The sequence below is a fragment of the Cupressus sempervirens genome, chromosome 5 (assembly GCF_028749045.1).
Source record: "Cupressus sempervirens isolate cs-2001-9-10 chromosome 5, ASM2874904v1, whole genome shotgun sequence".
NCBI lineage: Eukaryota > Viridiplantae > Streptophyta > Pinopsida > Cupressales > Cupressaceae > Cupressus > Cupressus sempervirens.
This window is the reverse complement of record NC_143122.1, coordinates 110,692,448-110,709,462: the sequence shown is the minus strand read 5'-3', so window position 1 is coordinate 110,709,462 and position 17,015 is coordinate 110,692,448.

Sequence of the window (17,015 nt, the reverse complement as noted above, 5' to 3'; positions counted from 1 at the left end):
GATATGCTCTCATAATTACTTTTTCTATTTAATTAAATAATCTTTAATTAATTAGAGACACTTTTCTTATTTAATTAAATAACTTCATTTAATTAATTAGGAATGGCTTCTCATTTATTTAAATAACTTTGTTTAATTAATTAGAAGTAAGTACTCCATTTAATTAAATAATTTCGTTTAATTATTTCAAAATTCTTTTCGAAATTAGTCAACTCAAGTCAACCGTGGTTAAATCTGGTCAATTTTTGGTCAAACTTGATCTTTGCGTATGTGAATGTGAGCAAATGTGAGTATGAATTCGACCAACAATTCGATGCAAATTCTCATTCAACCTTTCAAAATGAAGAGATGAGGGTCTCTTAAATAGACTTTCTGGAATTCATCAACGGTTGAGATAGATTTCAATCAACGATCAAGATTAAAGGTGAAGTTCAGTCATAAAGGGAGATTTCCAAATTAAACGGAGTTAACATATTTAATTTGAGTAAAATAAGGAGTTAACCGATTCAATTTGAGTAGAAAAAGGACTTAACTAATTTAACTCATTTTTGATCAATAGTAAACTGAAAATTTCCCTTTTTGAACTGAAGAGAGATTTTGTTGAGATATTTAATTTAATAAAATAAGATATGCTCTCATAATTACTTTTTCTATTTAATTAAATAATCTTTAATTAATTAGAGACAATTTCTTATTTAATTAAATAACTTCATTTAATTAGTTAGGAATGGCTACTCATTTAATTAAATAACAATGTTTAATCAATTAGAAGTAAGTACTCCATTTAATTAAATAATTTCGTTTAATTATTTCAAATTTTTATTCAAAACTAGTCAACTCAAGTCAACCGTGGTTAAATCTTGTCAACTTTTGGTCAAACTTGATCTTCGCGTATGTGAATATGAGCAAATGTGAGTATGAAATCCAGCAACAATTCGATGCAAATTCTCATTCAACCTTTCAAAATGAAGAGATGAGGGTCTTTTAAATAGACTTTCCTAAAATTTATCAACGGTTGAGATCGATTTCAATCAACGGTCAGGATTAAAGGTGAAGTTCAGTCATAAAGGGAGAATTCCAAATTAAAGGGAATTAACAGATTTAATTTGAGTAAAATAAGCAGTTAACTAATTCAATTTGAGTAGAAAAAAGAGTTAACTCATTTAACTCATTTTTGATCAATAGTGAATTGGAAATTTCCGTTTTTGAACTGAAGAGAGATTTTGTTCAGATATTTAATTTAATAAAATGAGATATGCTCTCATAATTACTTTTTCTATTTAATTAAATAATCTTTAATTAATTAGAGACACTTTTCTTATTTAATTAAATAACTTCATTTAATTAATTAGGAATGGCTTCTCATTTAATTAAATAACTGTGTTTATTTAATTAGAAGTAAATACTCCATTTAATTGAATAACTTCGTTTAATTATTAAAATTTTTTTTTTGAAATTTGTCAACTCAAGTCAACCGTGGTTAAATCTGGTAAACTTTTGGTCAAACTTGATCTTTGCATATGTGAATATGAGCAAATGTGAGTATGAATTTCAGCAACAATTCGATGCAAATTCTCATTCAACCTTTCAAAATGAAGAGATGAGGGTCTCTTAAATAGAAATTCCTAAAATTCATCAGTGGTTGAGATCGATTTCAATCAACGGTCACGATTAAAGGTGAAGTTCAGTCATAAAGGGAGATTTCCAAATTAAAGGGAGTTAACAGATTTAATTTGAGTAAAATAAGGAGTTAACTAATTTAATTTGAGTAGAAAAAGGAGTTAACTGATTTAACTCATTTTTGATCAATACTGAACTTAAAATTTCCCATTTTGAATTGAAGAGAGATTTTGTTGGTATATTTAATTTAATAAAATGAGATATGCTCTCATAATTACTTTTTCTATTGAATTAAACAATCTTTAATTAATTAGAGACACTTTTCTTATTTAATTAAATAACTTCATTTAATTAATTAGGAATGGCTTCTCATCTAATTAAATAACATTAATTAATTAATTAGAAGTAAGTACTCCATTTAATTAAATAATTTCGTTTAATTATTTCAAAATTCTTTTCAAAACTAGTCAACTCAAGTCAACTGTAGATAAATTTGGTCAACTTTTGGTCAAACTTGATATTTACATATGTGAATATGAGAAAATGTGAGCATGAATTCCAGCAACAATTCGATTCAAATTCTCATTCAACCTTTCAAAATGAAGAGATGAGGGTCTCTTGAATAGATTTTCCTCAAATTCATAAATAATTGAAATCAATTTCAATCAGCGGTCAGGATTAAAGATGAAGTTTAGTCATAAAGGGAGATTTTCAAATTAAAGGGAGTTAACAGATTTAATTTGAGTAAAATAAGGAGTTAACTGATTCAATTTGAGTAAAAAAAGGAGTTAACTCATTTAACTCATTTTTGATCAATAGTGAACTGAAAATTTCCCTTTTTGAAATAAAGAGAGATTTTGTTAAGATATTTAATTTAATAAAATAATATATATGCTCTCATAATTACTTTTTCTATTTAATTAAATAATCTTTAATTAATTAGAGACACTTTTCTTATTTAATTAAATAACTTCATTTAATTAATTAGGAATGGCTTCTCATTTAATTATATAACTTTGTTTAATTAATTAGAAGTAAGTACTCCATTTAATTAAATAATTTCGTTTAATTATTTCAAAATTCTTTTCGAAACTAGTCAACTCAAGTCAACCGTGGTTAAATTTGGTCAACTTTTGGTCAAACTTGATATTTGCGTATGTGAATATGAGCAAATGTGAGTATGAATTCCAGCGACAATTTGATGCAAATTCTCATTCAACCTTCCAAAATGAAGAGATGAGGGTCTCTTAAATAGACTTTCTTGGAATTCATCAAAGGTTGAGATCGGTTTCAATCAGCAGTCAGGATTAAAGGTGAAGTTCAGTCATAAAGGGAGATTTCCAAATTAAGGGGAGTTAACAAATTTAATTTGAGTAAAATAAGGAGTTAACTGATTCAATTTGAGTAGAAAAAGGAGTTAACTCATTTAACTCATTTTTTATCAATAGTGAACTGGAAATTTCCCTTTTTGAACTGAAGAGAGATTTTGTTGAGATATTTAATTTAATAAAATGAGATATGCTCTTATAATTACTTTTTCTATTTAATTAAATAATCTTTAATTAATTAGAGACATTTTTCTTATTTAATTAAATAGCTTCATTTAATTAATAAGGAATGGCTTCTCATTTAATTAAATAACTTTGTTTAATTAATTAGAAGTAAGTACTCTATTTAATTAAATAATTTCGTTTAAGTATTTCAAATTTTTTTTCGAATCTAGTCAACTCAAGTCAACCATGGCTAAATCTGGTCAACTTTTGGTCAAACTTGATCTTTGCGTATGTGAATATGAGCAAATGTGAGTATGAATTCCAGCAACAATTCAATGCAAATTCTCATTGAACTTTCCAAAATGAAGAGATGAGGGTCTCTTAAATAGACTTTCTTGGAATTCATCAACGATTGAGATCGATTTCAATCAGCGGTCAGGATTAAAGGTGAAGTTCAGTTATAAAGGGAGATTTTCAAATTAAAGAGAGTTAACAGATTTAATTTGAGTAAAATAAAGAGTTAACAGATTCAATTTGAGTAGAAAAAGGAGTTAACTGATGTAACTCATTTTTGATCAATAGTGAACTGGAAATTTCCCTTTTTGAACTTAAGAGAGATTTTGTTGAGATATTTGATTTAATAAAATGAGATATGCTCTCATAATTACTTTTTCTATTTAATTAAATATTCTTTAATTAATTAGAGACACATTTTTTATTTAATTAAATAACTTCATTTAATTAATTAGGAATGGCTACTCATTTATATAAATAACTTTGTTTAATTAATTAGAAGTAAGTACTCCATTTAATTAAAAAATTTTGTTTAATTATTTCAAAATTCTTTTTGAAACTAGTCAACTCAAGTCAACCGTGGCTAAATCTGATCAACTTTTGGTCAAATTTGATCTTTGCATATCTGAATATGAGCAAATGTGAGTATGAATTCCAGCAACAATTCAATGTAAATTCTCATTCAACTTTTCAAAATGAAGAGATGAAGATCTCTGAAATAGACTTTCCTGAAATTCATCGACGGTCAAGATTAAAGGTGAAGTTCAGTCATAAAGGGAGATTTCCAATTTAAAGGGAGTTAACAGATTTAATTTGAGTAAGATAAGAAGTTAACTGATTCAATTTGAGTAGAAAAAGGAGTTAACTGATTTAACTCATTCTTGATCAATAGTGAACTGAAAATTTCCCTTTTTGTACTGAAGAGAGATTTTGTTGAGATATTTAATTTAATAAAATGAGATATGCTCTCATAATTACTTTTTCTATTTAATTAAATAATCTTTAATTATTTAGAGACACTTTTCTTATTTAATTAAATAACTTCATTTAATTAATTAAAAATGGCTTCTCATTTAATTAAATAACTTTGTTTAATTAATTAGAAGTACTCCATTTAATTAAATAATTTTGTTTAATTATTTCAAAAAAAAATTTTGAAACTAGTCAACTCAAGTCAACCGTGGTTAAATCTAGTCACCTTTTCAAAATGAAGAGATGAGGGTCTCTTAAATAGACTTTTCTAGAATTCATCAACGGTTGAAATCGATTTCAATCAACGGTCAGGATTAAAAGTGAAGTTCAGTCATAAAGGGAGATTTTTAAATTAAAGGGAGTTAACAGATTTAATTTGAGTAAAATAAGAAGTTAACTGATTCAATTTGAGTAGAACAAGGAGTTAACTGATTTAACTCATTTTTTATCAATAGTGAACTGGAAATTTCCCTTTTTCAACTAAAGAGAGATTTTGTTGAGATATTTAATTTAATAAAATGAGATATGCTCTCATAATTACTTTTTCTATTTAATTAAATAATGTTTAATTAATTAGAGACACTTTTCTTATTTAATTAAATAACTTCATTTAATTAATTAGGAATGACTTCTCATTTAATTAAATAACTTTGTTTAATTAATTAGAAGTAAGTACTCCATTTAATTAAATAATTTCGTTTAATTATTTCAAAATTTTTTTCGAAACTAGTCAACTCAAGTCAACCGTGGTTGAATCTGGTCAACTTTTGGTCAAACTTGATCTTTGCGTATGTGAATATGAGCAAATGTGAGTATAAATTCCAGCAACAATTCGATGCAAATTCTCATTCAACCTTTCAAAATGAAGAGATGTGGGTCTCTTAAAAAAACTCTCCTGGAATTCATCAATGGTTGAGATCGATTTCAATCAACGGTCAGGATTAAAGGTGAAGTTCAGTCAGAAAGGGAGATTTCCAAATTAAAGGGAGTTAACAGATTTAATTTGAGTAAAATAAGGAGTTAACTGATTCAATTTGAGTAGAAAAATGAGTTAACTCATTTAACTCATTTTTTATCATTAGTGAACTAAAAATTTCCCTTTTTGAACTGAAGAGAGATTTTGTTGATGTAATGCCCCGCCAAGGGATCCAAAGAATTAACCTAAAGTTTGCCAAACAATTTTTTTTTTAAACATGAAAGTAAAACCATTCACAACATCTGCGGAAGCAATAGTAACATCTAGCTGAAAGTAAACATAACATAACAAATTACATTCTTTAAAGATCCCTTAACGTTGAATTATTTCTAAATCAACCATTAATCTAACATCACATTCTTATGAAATAACAATGATACATCCAACATTTTTAAACCATATACAAGTGTCTTTTTTGTAACTACATTTTAGTTTAGCTCAATCATCCACTATACATGATACAAGGTATGAAAAGCTTAAAAGCATAAACATCTGTTTAAATAAAGTATATCATCATCTAATATTAATCCATGATGCATTTAATGTAAATGAAACCATATGTCATACATGATACATCATCTCAAAAGACATAATCATTCATCATGGAAGATAACCATTAATCACAAACATAAATAACTAAGTGCACAGTTCCTCCCAACCGTAAATAGCATCATTAGACCATTGTGGATCCTAGCCATCCCTCCATGCATAACATTCCAAAGTATCGAAGAGATCATCGGTATTAACATAGTAGGAATGTCACTCTTAAAACATCCTACTAACATGCAAAGTAAAGCATAGGATACCATCATCTAACATATGCAATCATCAATATAAGAAACATATTAGTAAATACATCCATCATAAGGTATATCATCTATCATAATGATCCAAGAAGAGAATAAAAATAAATACCAATCAAAAAATACTCCAACCATAGTGTCTCGGACGGATCTCAAATGATAAGAGTGAAAAAATACTATCACTCGACTACGTGAAACCTAAGTGGTCCACTCCCATCGTGCTGAGGAGATAATCTTAAGTTCCAAACAAGCTATCAAAAACACATAGCACAGATTTCTATAAGTCTAGGAATTTTAAAAGTATACTAACTCAAAGGTTCCAATCACAAAATTGACATCTAATTCCCAGAGGCACAACAATAAGTACACCACCAAAGGTATACAAAATCTATAGAGGAGACTCAGGCTAAATACTAGGGAGTGTCATCACATAGCTTCTTGAGTTACCCTAGACTGGTCTCTCATTAGACCTCGAACCCTCAAGTGTTGAGTTACCCTGGACTGGTTACTCTGAACCCCGGACCCTCAACGTGGCACATGTGGAAACCAAGAGCCCTCTCAAGAAGACGAGGAACTCATCTCATCCTTAGTCTATACAAGTACTCAAGGCATGGGTGGTTCAAATATCTCTATCTTATCTTTTTAATGTGTTTTCCCCCATAAATTTTAATTACTAGATTATCACTTATTATATAACTTGCATTAGGTTACCCTGATACTGACCACTTCGAGCCCTGGACCCTTATGCAAGCCACTCCCATGGTCATGTACCTAGACAACCTCTCCTAAGCACATAAATCCATAGTTGTGTCCCATACCACAACACTCATAAAGATCAAACTTGGTTCCTTAACAAGCAACCTGATAATAAGATGGTTCTCCCATCCAAGAACACATAAAATCTCCACAAAATATACCTCATAAATATAATCTCCAACATGAATCACAATATCCATTGATTCTTATCAAGCAACCAAGAATATCTCAAAATAATACTGATCAAAGAATCCAAAATAGTTGTGTCAAACATGTCACAACATGACATCATCTCAGCTTCACACATGAAGACTGATAAGTAATAACAATCAGTAAATACAAACATTTCATAGATCATACAATCGCATAACCATGGTTGGGTTTATAAATATTAGAATTAAGACATCATCATGACATCACAATCATAAACCTCGAGCCTCTGGTAGACGTCCTATAACTAGTCAACACTAGTCAACCCAAAACTCAAAACAAGAAGCATATAGAATACACAATGCAGACACATGTTTTGGTTTATTAAAATCACATAGCCGAATAATGTGTAGAGCTTTAGTTTTCGTTTCAAATATAAATGTGTAAGGTTCTTCATTTGACCTACACGTCAACCTGTTTGTTTTTCCAATAACATTATCCTTCCATTACTTTAAAATAATATTTTAAGGATAACTTAAGAGTAAATACTTTACTCATTAAACTAATCATTACTGACCCTTAATTAAATTGTTCTCTTTATTTAACTATAATCCATATTCTAATTGATTAACTCTTCTCTAATGTTACTACAATTTTTTGAGATAATCAAAAGATCATTATTCGTTAAATTATAAGAGAACCAATTATCAATCTTTGATTAAGAAGATTATAACTTTATTAAAGTAATCAATTAACATAGGAACACAATCCATGATCCATTAACATTTTAATAATACTTAATTAAATATTACTAAAACTTAAGTCTCTTGACTAAATCATCACCAACAACTATTAAAATATCTAAAGTCTTTATTCAAATCATAAGACTTATCAACTTCGATATAAATAATCTACAATCTCGTAAAAAGAATTATATCAATTAAATCTCTATTACATAACTTAATTATCAATTAAATCTAATTAACTCTCATTAATTGATTTAATTAATAATTGCATAACCATAGCAATGTTTCAATTAATATTAGTTGACTAATAACTAACTAGAATTCTATAAAATAAAAGTCAACTATAATTCAATACTCAAATGATCATATTAATAATTCAATAATAATATCTTGATAACATTTAATAACAAGCTAAATTAAAAATCTTATTAATAATTCTATAATAACCAAATTCATCACTTTTCAACAAAGTACCCATTAATAATAACAAGTTATAATAGACGCCCCGATATTAATATCCTCAAATAGTTTTCCCCTATGTATGTTGATTTTAAAAAATTCAATTAATTAATACTCCTCTAACTTATTAACCAATTCAAATTGATTAATATTATTTACAGAACTTCAATCATTAACTTTAATCTGGTTAATTAATAACCATTTATACCATTATTTAATTATTAGTTTGTTAGACCCAACAAACTTTAATAAATGATAAACTCATCAAACTATATTTCCATAAATCTCATTAGTTAATATTTAACTAATCTTTAAAGCATATCAATAATTTATAATCAATATAATAATTCAAATCATAGCTATGTTATAACAAGGTCAAAATGTAACAATGACCCATTGTCCAATATCAATAAAATTTGAGTCACTTAATTTTAAAATCATCTCGTAATATAAAATTACCATCTCTAAATTATTTAATATATATTAAATAGTATTTAATATATATTAAATAGTATTTAATATACATTATAAAAGTCCACTATATAAAATATATTAAAATATCTTTTCTTTTAATTTTCTCTCATTTTAAAAATCTATTTGCTTAGATTGACTAATAATTAATTACACTTCTTCTACTATTAACTAATCTTAATTAAATTTGATTTAATTAGATTAGATAATAAATCATATAAAACTATAGCATATTAATAATATTTAGTAAGGAAAGATTGCAATAAAATCTTTAATTCATTCCATGCTTTGATATATTATTTTTGTGAAGTTTAAGCATAAAGAACTCTTGGTTATGGGAAAATGGAGAAATACCTGTCTTTGAATAAAATAGTCTCATTACGACGGCCATATCTCCCTAATGAACCATTGGATCGGGCTAAAATTGAAATATGTTAGAGAGGGCCAAGTTGCGCCAATTTTGACTAGAGTGATCGAATAAATTCGACCACGATAAAAAGTTATGAATGACTGAGTTCAGGTCTATCCAAGGAGCAGCGATAGGACAATTTGTGACGAATTAAAAATTTTCTCTTAAAATAATTGTTCTCTAAATTTATCCAATTCTTCTAATAGGTCTGGCTTATAGTTTTAGGAACTATTTTTTTTAAGTCCATTAATCAATTTGATTCCAAATCGAACCCAAACCCATTTTAGATCTAATTATTTCTCCTTAATTGGATCTAGAGCTTTTCTATTGTTTTCTTCTCAACCAAATAGCATATCTAAATTCCAATTTTAAAATTGCAGATCCAATCACAGAGAATATTCAGACAAATATAACAGACATGATGAAGACAGGAAGAGAAAGAGTGCAAATAAATTATGTGATTATCACGAGTGCACCTAGACACTGATGCTAATTTTCCATGCTTCAAAAGTCCATAGAAAATCCCTTCCTTCTCCAATATTCGCAATTCCTCCAAGATCCAAGCCAACCAAATCCTCCAAGTGACTAAAAGTGCTAGAAGAAGCATGGAAGCATATAGAAGCATATGAGCATGTAAAAATATATGAGCATGTAGAAGCATATGAGCATGAAAGAGCATATGAGCATGAAGAAGAATATGAGCATGTAAGCTTGAAGCTTCTATTTTTAGTTTGAAGCTTGTAACTTGTAGCTTGTAGCTTCCATTAAGCTTTTATTTAAGCTTCCATTCAGCTTGTCCAAACACACTAGGAGAGCCTCTATTTAAAGGCCTCTAAGATGCATCTAAAGTGTCTCTAGAAATAACTAGAAGATAAGCATGACAACCAAGCATGGGTCTTCTCTAACCTTCTAGATAAGTCTTAAGGTTGTAGACACCATGTGCTCAAATAAAATGCTAACTCTTAAGTGTAGACAACTTATGCATTCTTAGAGTGCAAACCCCTATGTTGTCTATATGACAACTCTCGAGAATTTGCCAACTCCTATGTGAGCAAATATTAAAATAATGCACATTAATTAATATAATATTTACTTTACTCTTTTCCATTTAATTAATTTATTTATTAAATCTCATGCACTAACTTTAATAATTCCACTTTTCACTCTTAATATATTTATATTTTAATCACATGAGATCTAAAATATTTTAATAATTTTAATATATTTTTCACTTTTAAATTTCATTTTCCAAAACTTAATTGCTAAAATATTTATTAGCTTTAATAATAATATTATTTAGTCATTTATTAAAAAATGAATATTTAATATATTATTATTAAAATAAATATTGTCACATTCCAAATTTAAACTTTTAACTTTTATTTTCAAATTTAATTATTTTATTTTATTAATTTTTCAATTAATTAAATAAAATAAATATTAAAATATCATATTAATTTTTTATTTAATTAAACCATTAATTAAATCATTTAATTAGGCTTAATTAATAAAAAATACTCCAAAAACTCACAAGGTAAAAATATGAAAACCCATCATAGCCAAAATACATACAAAATCAAACCAAAGGTTAATATTATGAATTACGTCATCCGACGTATTCGAAGGGTACTCAACTCAGATGCTTGTCCTAATTTTTCAATTAGGATAAATGGCTTAAAGGGTTGGGATTTGGACTTAAGAATTATCTCCCCTCTCTTATCATTGAGATAATGTGATAGGGTACGCTCATCCTGGCAATTCAGAGAAGTCGATACCCGATACCTGCAACCTGCATAAAAAATCATGCATGTACAAACACAATATATACTAACTAAACATGCAATGGTAGGAAGTGGTGCATCGTGTAGATCTCGACTAGCAGGTGACTACGACTCCCTTCTTTAACCACATCAAACATGTCATACATAAGAATAAACACGCACACCATACACATGCAAGTATGGGGTAAGTATTCATAAGAAACACATATGTTAATAAAAATCATCTAGCTAATAACCATCAATAATTGAAATCACTAAAAATAATCATCATGTATACATGAAATATAAAGTCTAAGTGATCTCATCACATAATAAACTGAATCCATAGCACAATATCTAATAGTCTCAAAAAAATGTTGCTAACCATTAACATAAAATTAGCTCTAAAAGAGTTCAATAATGTTAGCAAAAATGTGAACTAGGGGTAGGCAATATAGTTGAGATGTTTAATTTAATAAAATGAGATATGCTCTCATAATTACTTTTTCTATTTAATTAAGTAGTCTTTAATTAATTAGAGACACTTTTTTTATTTAATTAAATAACTTCATTTAATTAATTAAGAATGGCTTCTCATTTAATTAAATAACTTTGTTTAATTAATTACAAGTAAGTATTCCATTTAATTAAATAATTTTGTTTAATTATTTCAAAAAAAAATTCGAAACTACTCAACTCAAGTCAACCGTGGTTAAATCTGGTCAACTTTTGCTCAAACCTGATCTTTGCGTATGTGAACATGAGCAAATGTGAGTATGAATTCTAGCAACAATTCGATGCAAATTCTCATTAAACCTTTCAAAATGAAGAGATGAGGGTCTCTTAAATAGACCTTCCTGGAATTCATCAACGGTTGAGATCGATTTCAATCAACCGTCAAGATTAAAGGTGAAGTTCAGTCATAAAGGGAGATTTCTAAATTAAAGGGAGTTAACAGATTTAATTTGAGTAAAATAAGGAGTTAACTGATTCAATTTGAGTAGAAAAAGGAGTCAACTGATTTAACTCATTTTTTATCAATAGTGAACTGAAAATTTCTCTTTTTGAACTGAAGAGAGATTTTGTTGAGATATTTAATTTAATAAAATGAGATATGCTCTCATTATTACTTTTTCTATTTAATTAAATAATCTCTAATTAATTAGAGACACTTTTCTTATTTAATTAAATAACTTCATTTAATTAATTAGGAATGGCTTCTCATTTAATTAAATAACTTTGTTTAATTAATTAGAAGTAAGTCCTCCATTTAATTAAATAATTTCAAAATTCTTTTCGAAACTAGTCAACTCAAGTCAACCATATTTAAATCTGGTCAACTTTGGTCAAAATTGATCTTTGCGTATGTGAATATGAGCAAATGTGAGTATGAATTCCAGCAACAATCCAATGCAAATTCTTATTCAATCTTTCAAAATGAAGAGGTAAGGGTCTCTTAAATAGACTTTCATGGAATTCATCAACGGTTGAGATCGATTTCAATCAACAGTCAGGATTAAAGGTGAAGTTCAGTGATAAATAGAGATTTTCAAATTAAAAAGAGTTAACAGATTTAATTTGATTAAAATAAGGAGTTAACTAACTCAATTTGAGTAGAAAAAGGAGTCAACTGATTTAACTCATTTTTTATCAATAGTGAACTAAAAATTTCTCTTTTTGAATTGAAGAGAGATTTTGTTGAGATATTTAATTTAATAAAATGAGATATGCTCTCATAATTACTTTTTCTATTTAATTAAATAATCTTTAATTAATTAGAGACACTTTTCTTATTTAATTAAATAACTTCATTTAATTAATTAGGTATGGCTTCTCATTTAATTAAATAAATTTGTTTAATTAATTATAAGTAAGTACTCCATTTAATTAAATAATTTTGTTTAATTTTTTTAAATTTTTTTTCAAAACTAATCAACTCAAGTCAACCGTGGTTAAATCTGGTCAACTTTTGGTTAAACTTGATCTTTGCGTATGTGAATATGAGCAAATGTGAGTATGAATTCCAGCAACAATTCGATGCAAATTCTCATTCAACCTTTCAAAATGAAGAGATGAGGGTCTCTTAAATAGACTTTACTGGAATTCATCAACAGTTGAGATCGATTTCAATCAACGATCAGGATTAAAGGTGAAGTTCAGTCATAAAGGGAGATTTTCAAATTAAAGGGAGTTAACAGATTTAATTTGAGTAAAATAAAGAGTTAACTGATTCAATTTGAGTAGAAAAAGGAGTCAACTAATTTAACTCATTTGTTTTTATCAATAGTGAACTGCAAATTTCCATTTTTAAACTGAAGAGAGATTTTGTTGAGATATTTAATTTAATAAAATGAGATATGCTCTCATAATTACTTTTTCTATTTAATTAAATAATCTTTAATTAGTTAGAGACACTTTTCTTATTTAATTAAATAACTTCATTTAATTAATTAGGAATGGCTTCTCATTTAATTAAATAACTTTTTTTAATTAATTAGAAGTAAGTACTACATTTAATTAAATAATTTCATTTAATTATTTTAATTTTTTTTTAAACTAGTCTACTCAAGTCAACTGTGGTTAAATTTGGTCAACTTTTAGTTAAACTTGATCTTTGCGTATGCGAATATGAGCAAATGTGAGTATGAATTCCAACAACAATTCGATGCAAATTCTCATTCAACATTTACAAATGAAGAGATGAGGGTCTCTTAAATAGACTTTCTTAGAATTTATCAACGAGTGAGATCAATTTCAATCAATGGTCAGGATTAAAGGTGAAGTTCAGTCATAAAGGGAGAATTCCAAATTAAAGGGAGTTAACAGATTTAATTTGAGTAAAATAAGGAGTTAACTGATTCAATTTGAGTAGAAAATAGAGTTAACTAATTTCACTCATTTTTTATTAATAGTGAACTGGAAATTTCCCTTTTTGAACTGAAAAGAGATTTTGTTGAGATATTTAATTTAATAAAATGAAATATGCTCTCATAATTACCTTTTCTATTTAATTAAATAATCTTTAATTAAATAATCTTTAATTAATTAGAGGCACTTTTCTTATTTAATTAAATAACTTAATTCAATTAATTAGGAATGGCTTCTCATTTAATTAAATAATTTTATTTAATTATTTCAAAAATAAATTCGATCAACCGTGGTTAAATCTGGTCAACTTTTGGTCAAATTTGATCTTTGCGTATGTGAATATGAAGAAATGTGAGTATGAATTCTAACAACAATTCGATACAAATTCTCATTCAACCTTTCAAAATGAAGAGATGAGGGTTTCTTAAATAGACTTTCCTGGAATTCATCAACAGTTGAGATCGATTTCAATCAACGATCAGGATTAAAGGTGAAGTTGAGTCATAAAGGGAAATTTCCAAATTAAAGGGAGTTAACAGATTTAATTTTGGTAAAATAAGGAATTAGTTGATTCAATTTGAGTAGAAAAAGGAGTTAACTCATTTAACTCATTTTTTATCAATATTGAACTGGAAATTTCTCTTTTTCAACTGAAGAGAGATATTGTTGAGATATTTAATTTAATAAAATGAGATATGCTCTCATAATTAATTTTTCTATTTAATTAAATAATCTTTAATTAATTAGAGACACTATTCTTATTTAATTAAATAACTTCATTTAATTAATTAAGAATGGCTTCTCATTTAATTAAATAACTGTGTTTAATTAATTAGAAGTAAGTACTCTATTTAATTAAATAATTTTATTTAATTATTTTAAAATTATTTCGAAACTAGTCAACTCAAGTCAACCATGGTTAAATCTGGTCAACTTTTGTTCAAATTTGATCTTTGCATATGTGAATATGAGCAAATGTGAGTATAAATTCTAGCAAACATTCAATGCAAATTCTCATTCAACCTTTCAACATAAAAAGAGGAGACTCTCTTAAATAGACTTTCCTAAAATTCATCAACGGTTGAGATCAATTTCAATCAACGGTCAGGATTAAAGGTGAAGCTCAGTCATAAAGGGAGATTTCCAAATTAAAGGGAGTTAATAAATTTCTTTTGAGTAAAATAAGGAGTTAACTGATTGAATTTGAGTAGAAAAAAGAGTTAACTGATTTAACTCATTTTTTATCAATAGTGAACTGGAAATTTCCCTTTTTGAACTAAAGAGAGATTTTGTTGACATATTTAATTTAATAAAATGAGATATGCTCTCATAATTTCTTTTTCTATTTAATTAAAAAAATTTTAATTAATTAGAGGCACTTTTTTTATTTAATTAAATAACTTCATTTAATTAATTAGGAATGGCTTCTCATTTAATTAAATAACTTTATTTAATTAAATAGAAGTAAGTACTCGATTTAATTAAATAATTTAGTTTAATTATTTCAAAATTCTTTTCAAAACTAGTGAACTCAAGTCAACCGCGGTTAAATCTGGTCAACTTTTGGTCAAACTTAATCTTTGCGTATCTGAATATGAGCAAATGTGATTATGAATTAGTGCAACAATTCGATACAAATTCTCATTCAACCTTTCAAAATGAAGAGATAAGTGTCTCTTAAATAGACTTTCATGAAATTCATCAACGGTTGAGATCGATTTCAATCAACGATCAAGATTAAAGGTGACGTTCAGTCATAAAGGAAGATTTCCAAATTAAAGGGAGTTAACAGATTTAATTTGAGTAAAATAAAGAGTTAACTGATTAAATTTGAGTAGAAAAAAGAGTTAACTCATTTAACTCATTTTTGATCAATAGTGAACTGGAAATTTCCCTTTTTGTACTGAAAAGAGACTTTGTTGAGATATTTAATTTAATAAAATGAGACATGCTCTCATAATTACTTTTTCTGTTTAATTAAATAATCTTTAATTAATTAGAGACACTTTTCTTATTTAATAAAATAATTTCATTTAATTAATTACGAATGGCTTCTCATTTAATTAAATAACTTTGTTTAATTAATTAGAAATAAGTACTCCATTTAATTAAATAATTACGTTTAATTATTTCAAAATTCTTTTTGAAACTAGTCAACTCAAGTCAACCATGGTTAAATCTGGTCAACTTTTGGTGAAACTTGATCTTTGCGTATGTGAATATGAGCAAATGTGAGTATGAATTCCAACAACAATTCGATGTAAATTCTCATTCATACTTTCAAAATAAAGAGATGAGGGTCTCTTAAATAGACTTTCCTGAAATTTATGAAAGGTTGAGATCGATTTCAATCAACAGTCAAGATTAAAAGTGAAGTTCATTCATAAAGGAAGATTTTAAAATTAAAGGGAGTTAATAGATTTAATTTGAGTAAAATAAGGAGTTAACTGATTCAATTTGAGTAGAAAAAATAGTTAACTGATTTAACTTACTTTTGATCAATAGTAAACTGAAAATTTCTCTTTTTGAACTGAAGAGAGATTTTGTTGAGATATTTAATTTAATAAAATGAGATATGCTCTCATAATTACTTTTTCTATTTAATTAAATAATCTTTAATTAATTAGAGACACTTTTCTTATTTAATTAAATAGCTTCATTTAATTAATTAGGAATGGCTTCTCATTTAATTAAATAACTTTGTTTAATTAATTAGAAGTAAGTACTCTATTTAATTAAATAATTTCATTTAATTATTTGAAAATTCTTTTCGAAACTAGTCAACTCAAGTCAACCGTAGTTAAATCTGGTCAACTTTTGGTCAAACTTGATCTTTGCGTATGTTAATATGAGCAAATAGAAGTATGAATTTCAACAACAATTTGATACAAATTCTCATTCAACTTTTCAAAATGAATAGATGACGGTTTCTTAAATAGACTTTCCTGAAATTCATCAACGGTTGAGATCGATTTCAATCAGCGGTCAGGATTAAAGGTGAAGTTCAGTCATAAAGGGAGATTTTCAAATTAAAGGGAGTTAATAGATTTAACTTGAGTAAAATAAGGAGTTAACTAATTGAAATTGAGTAGAAAATGGAGTTAACTGATTTAACTCATTTTTTATCAATAGTGAACTGGAAATTTCCCTTTTTGAACTGAAGAGCAATTTTGTTGAGATATTTAATTTAATAAAATGAGATATGCTCTCATAATTACTTTTTCTATTTAATTAAATA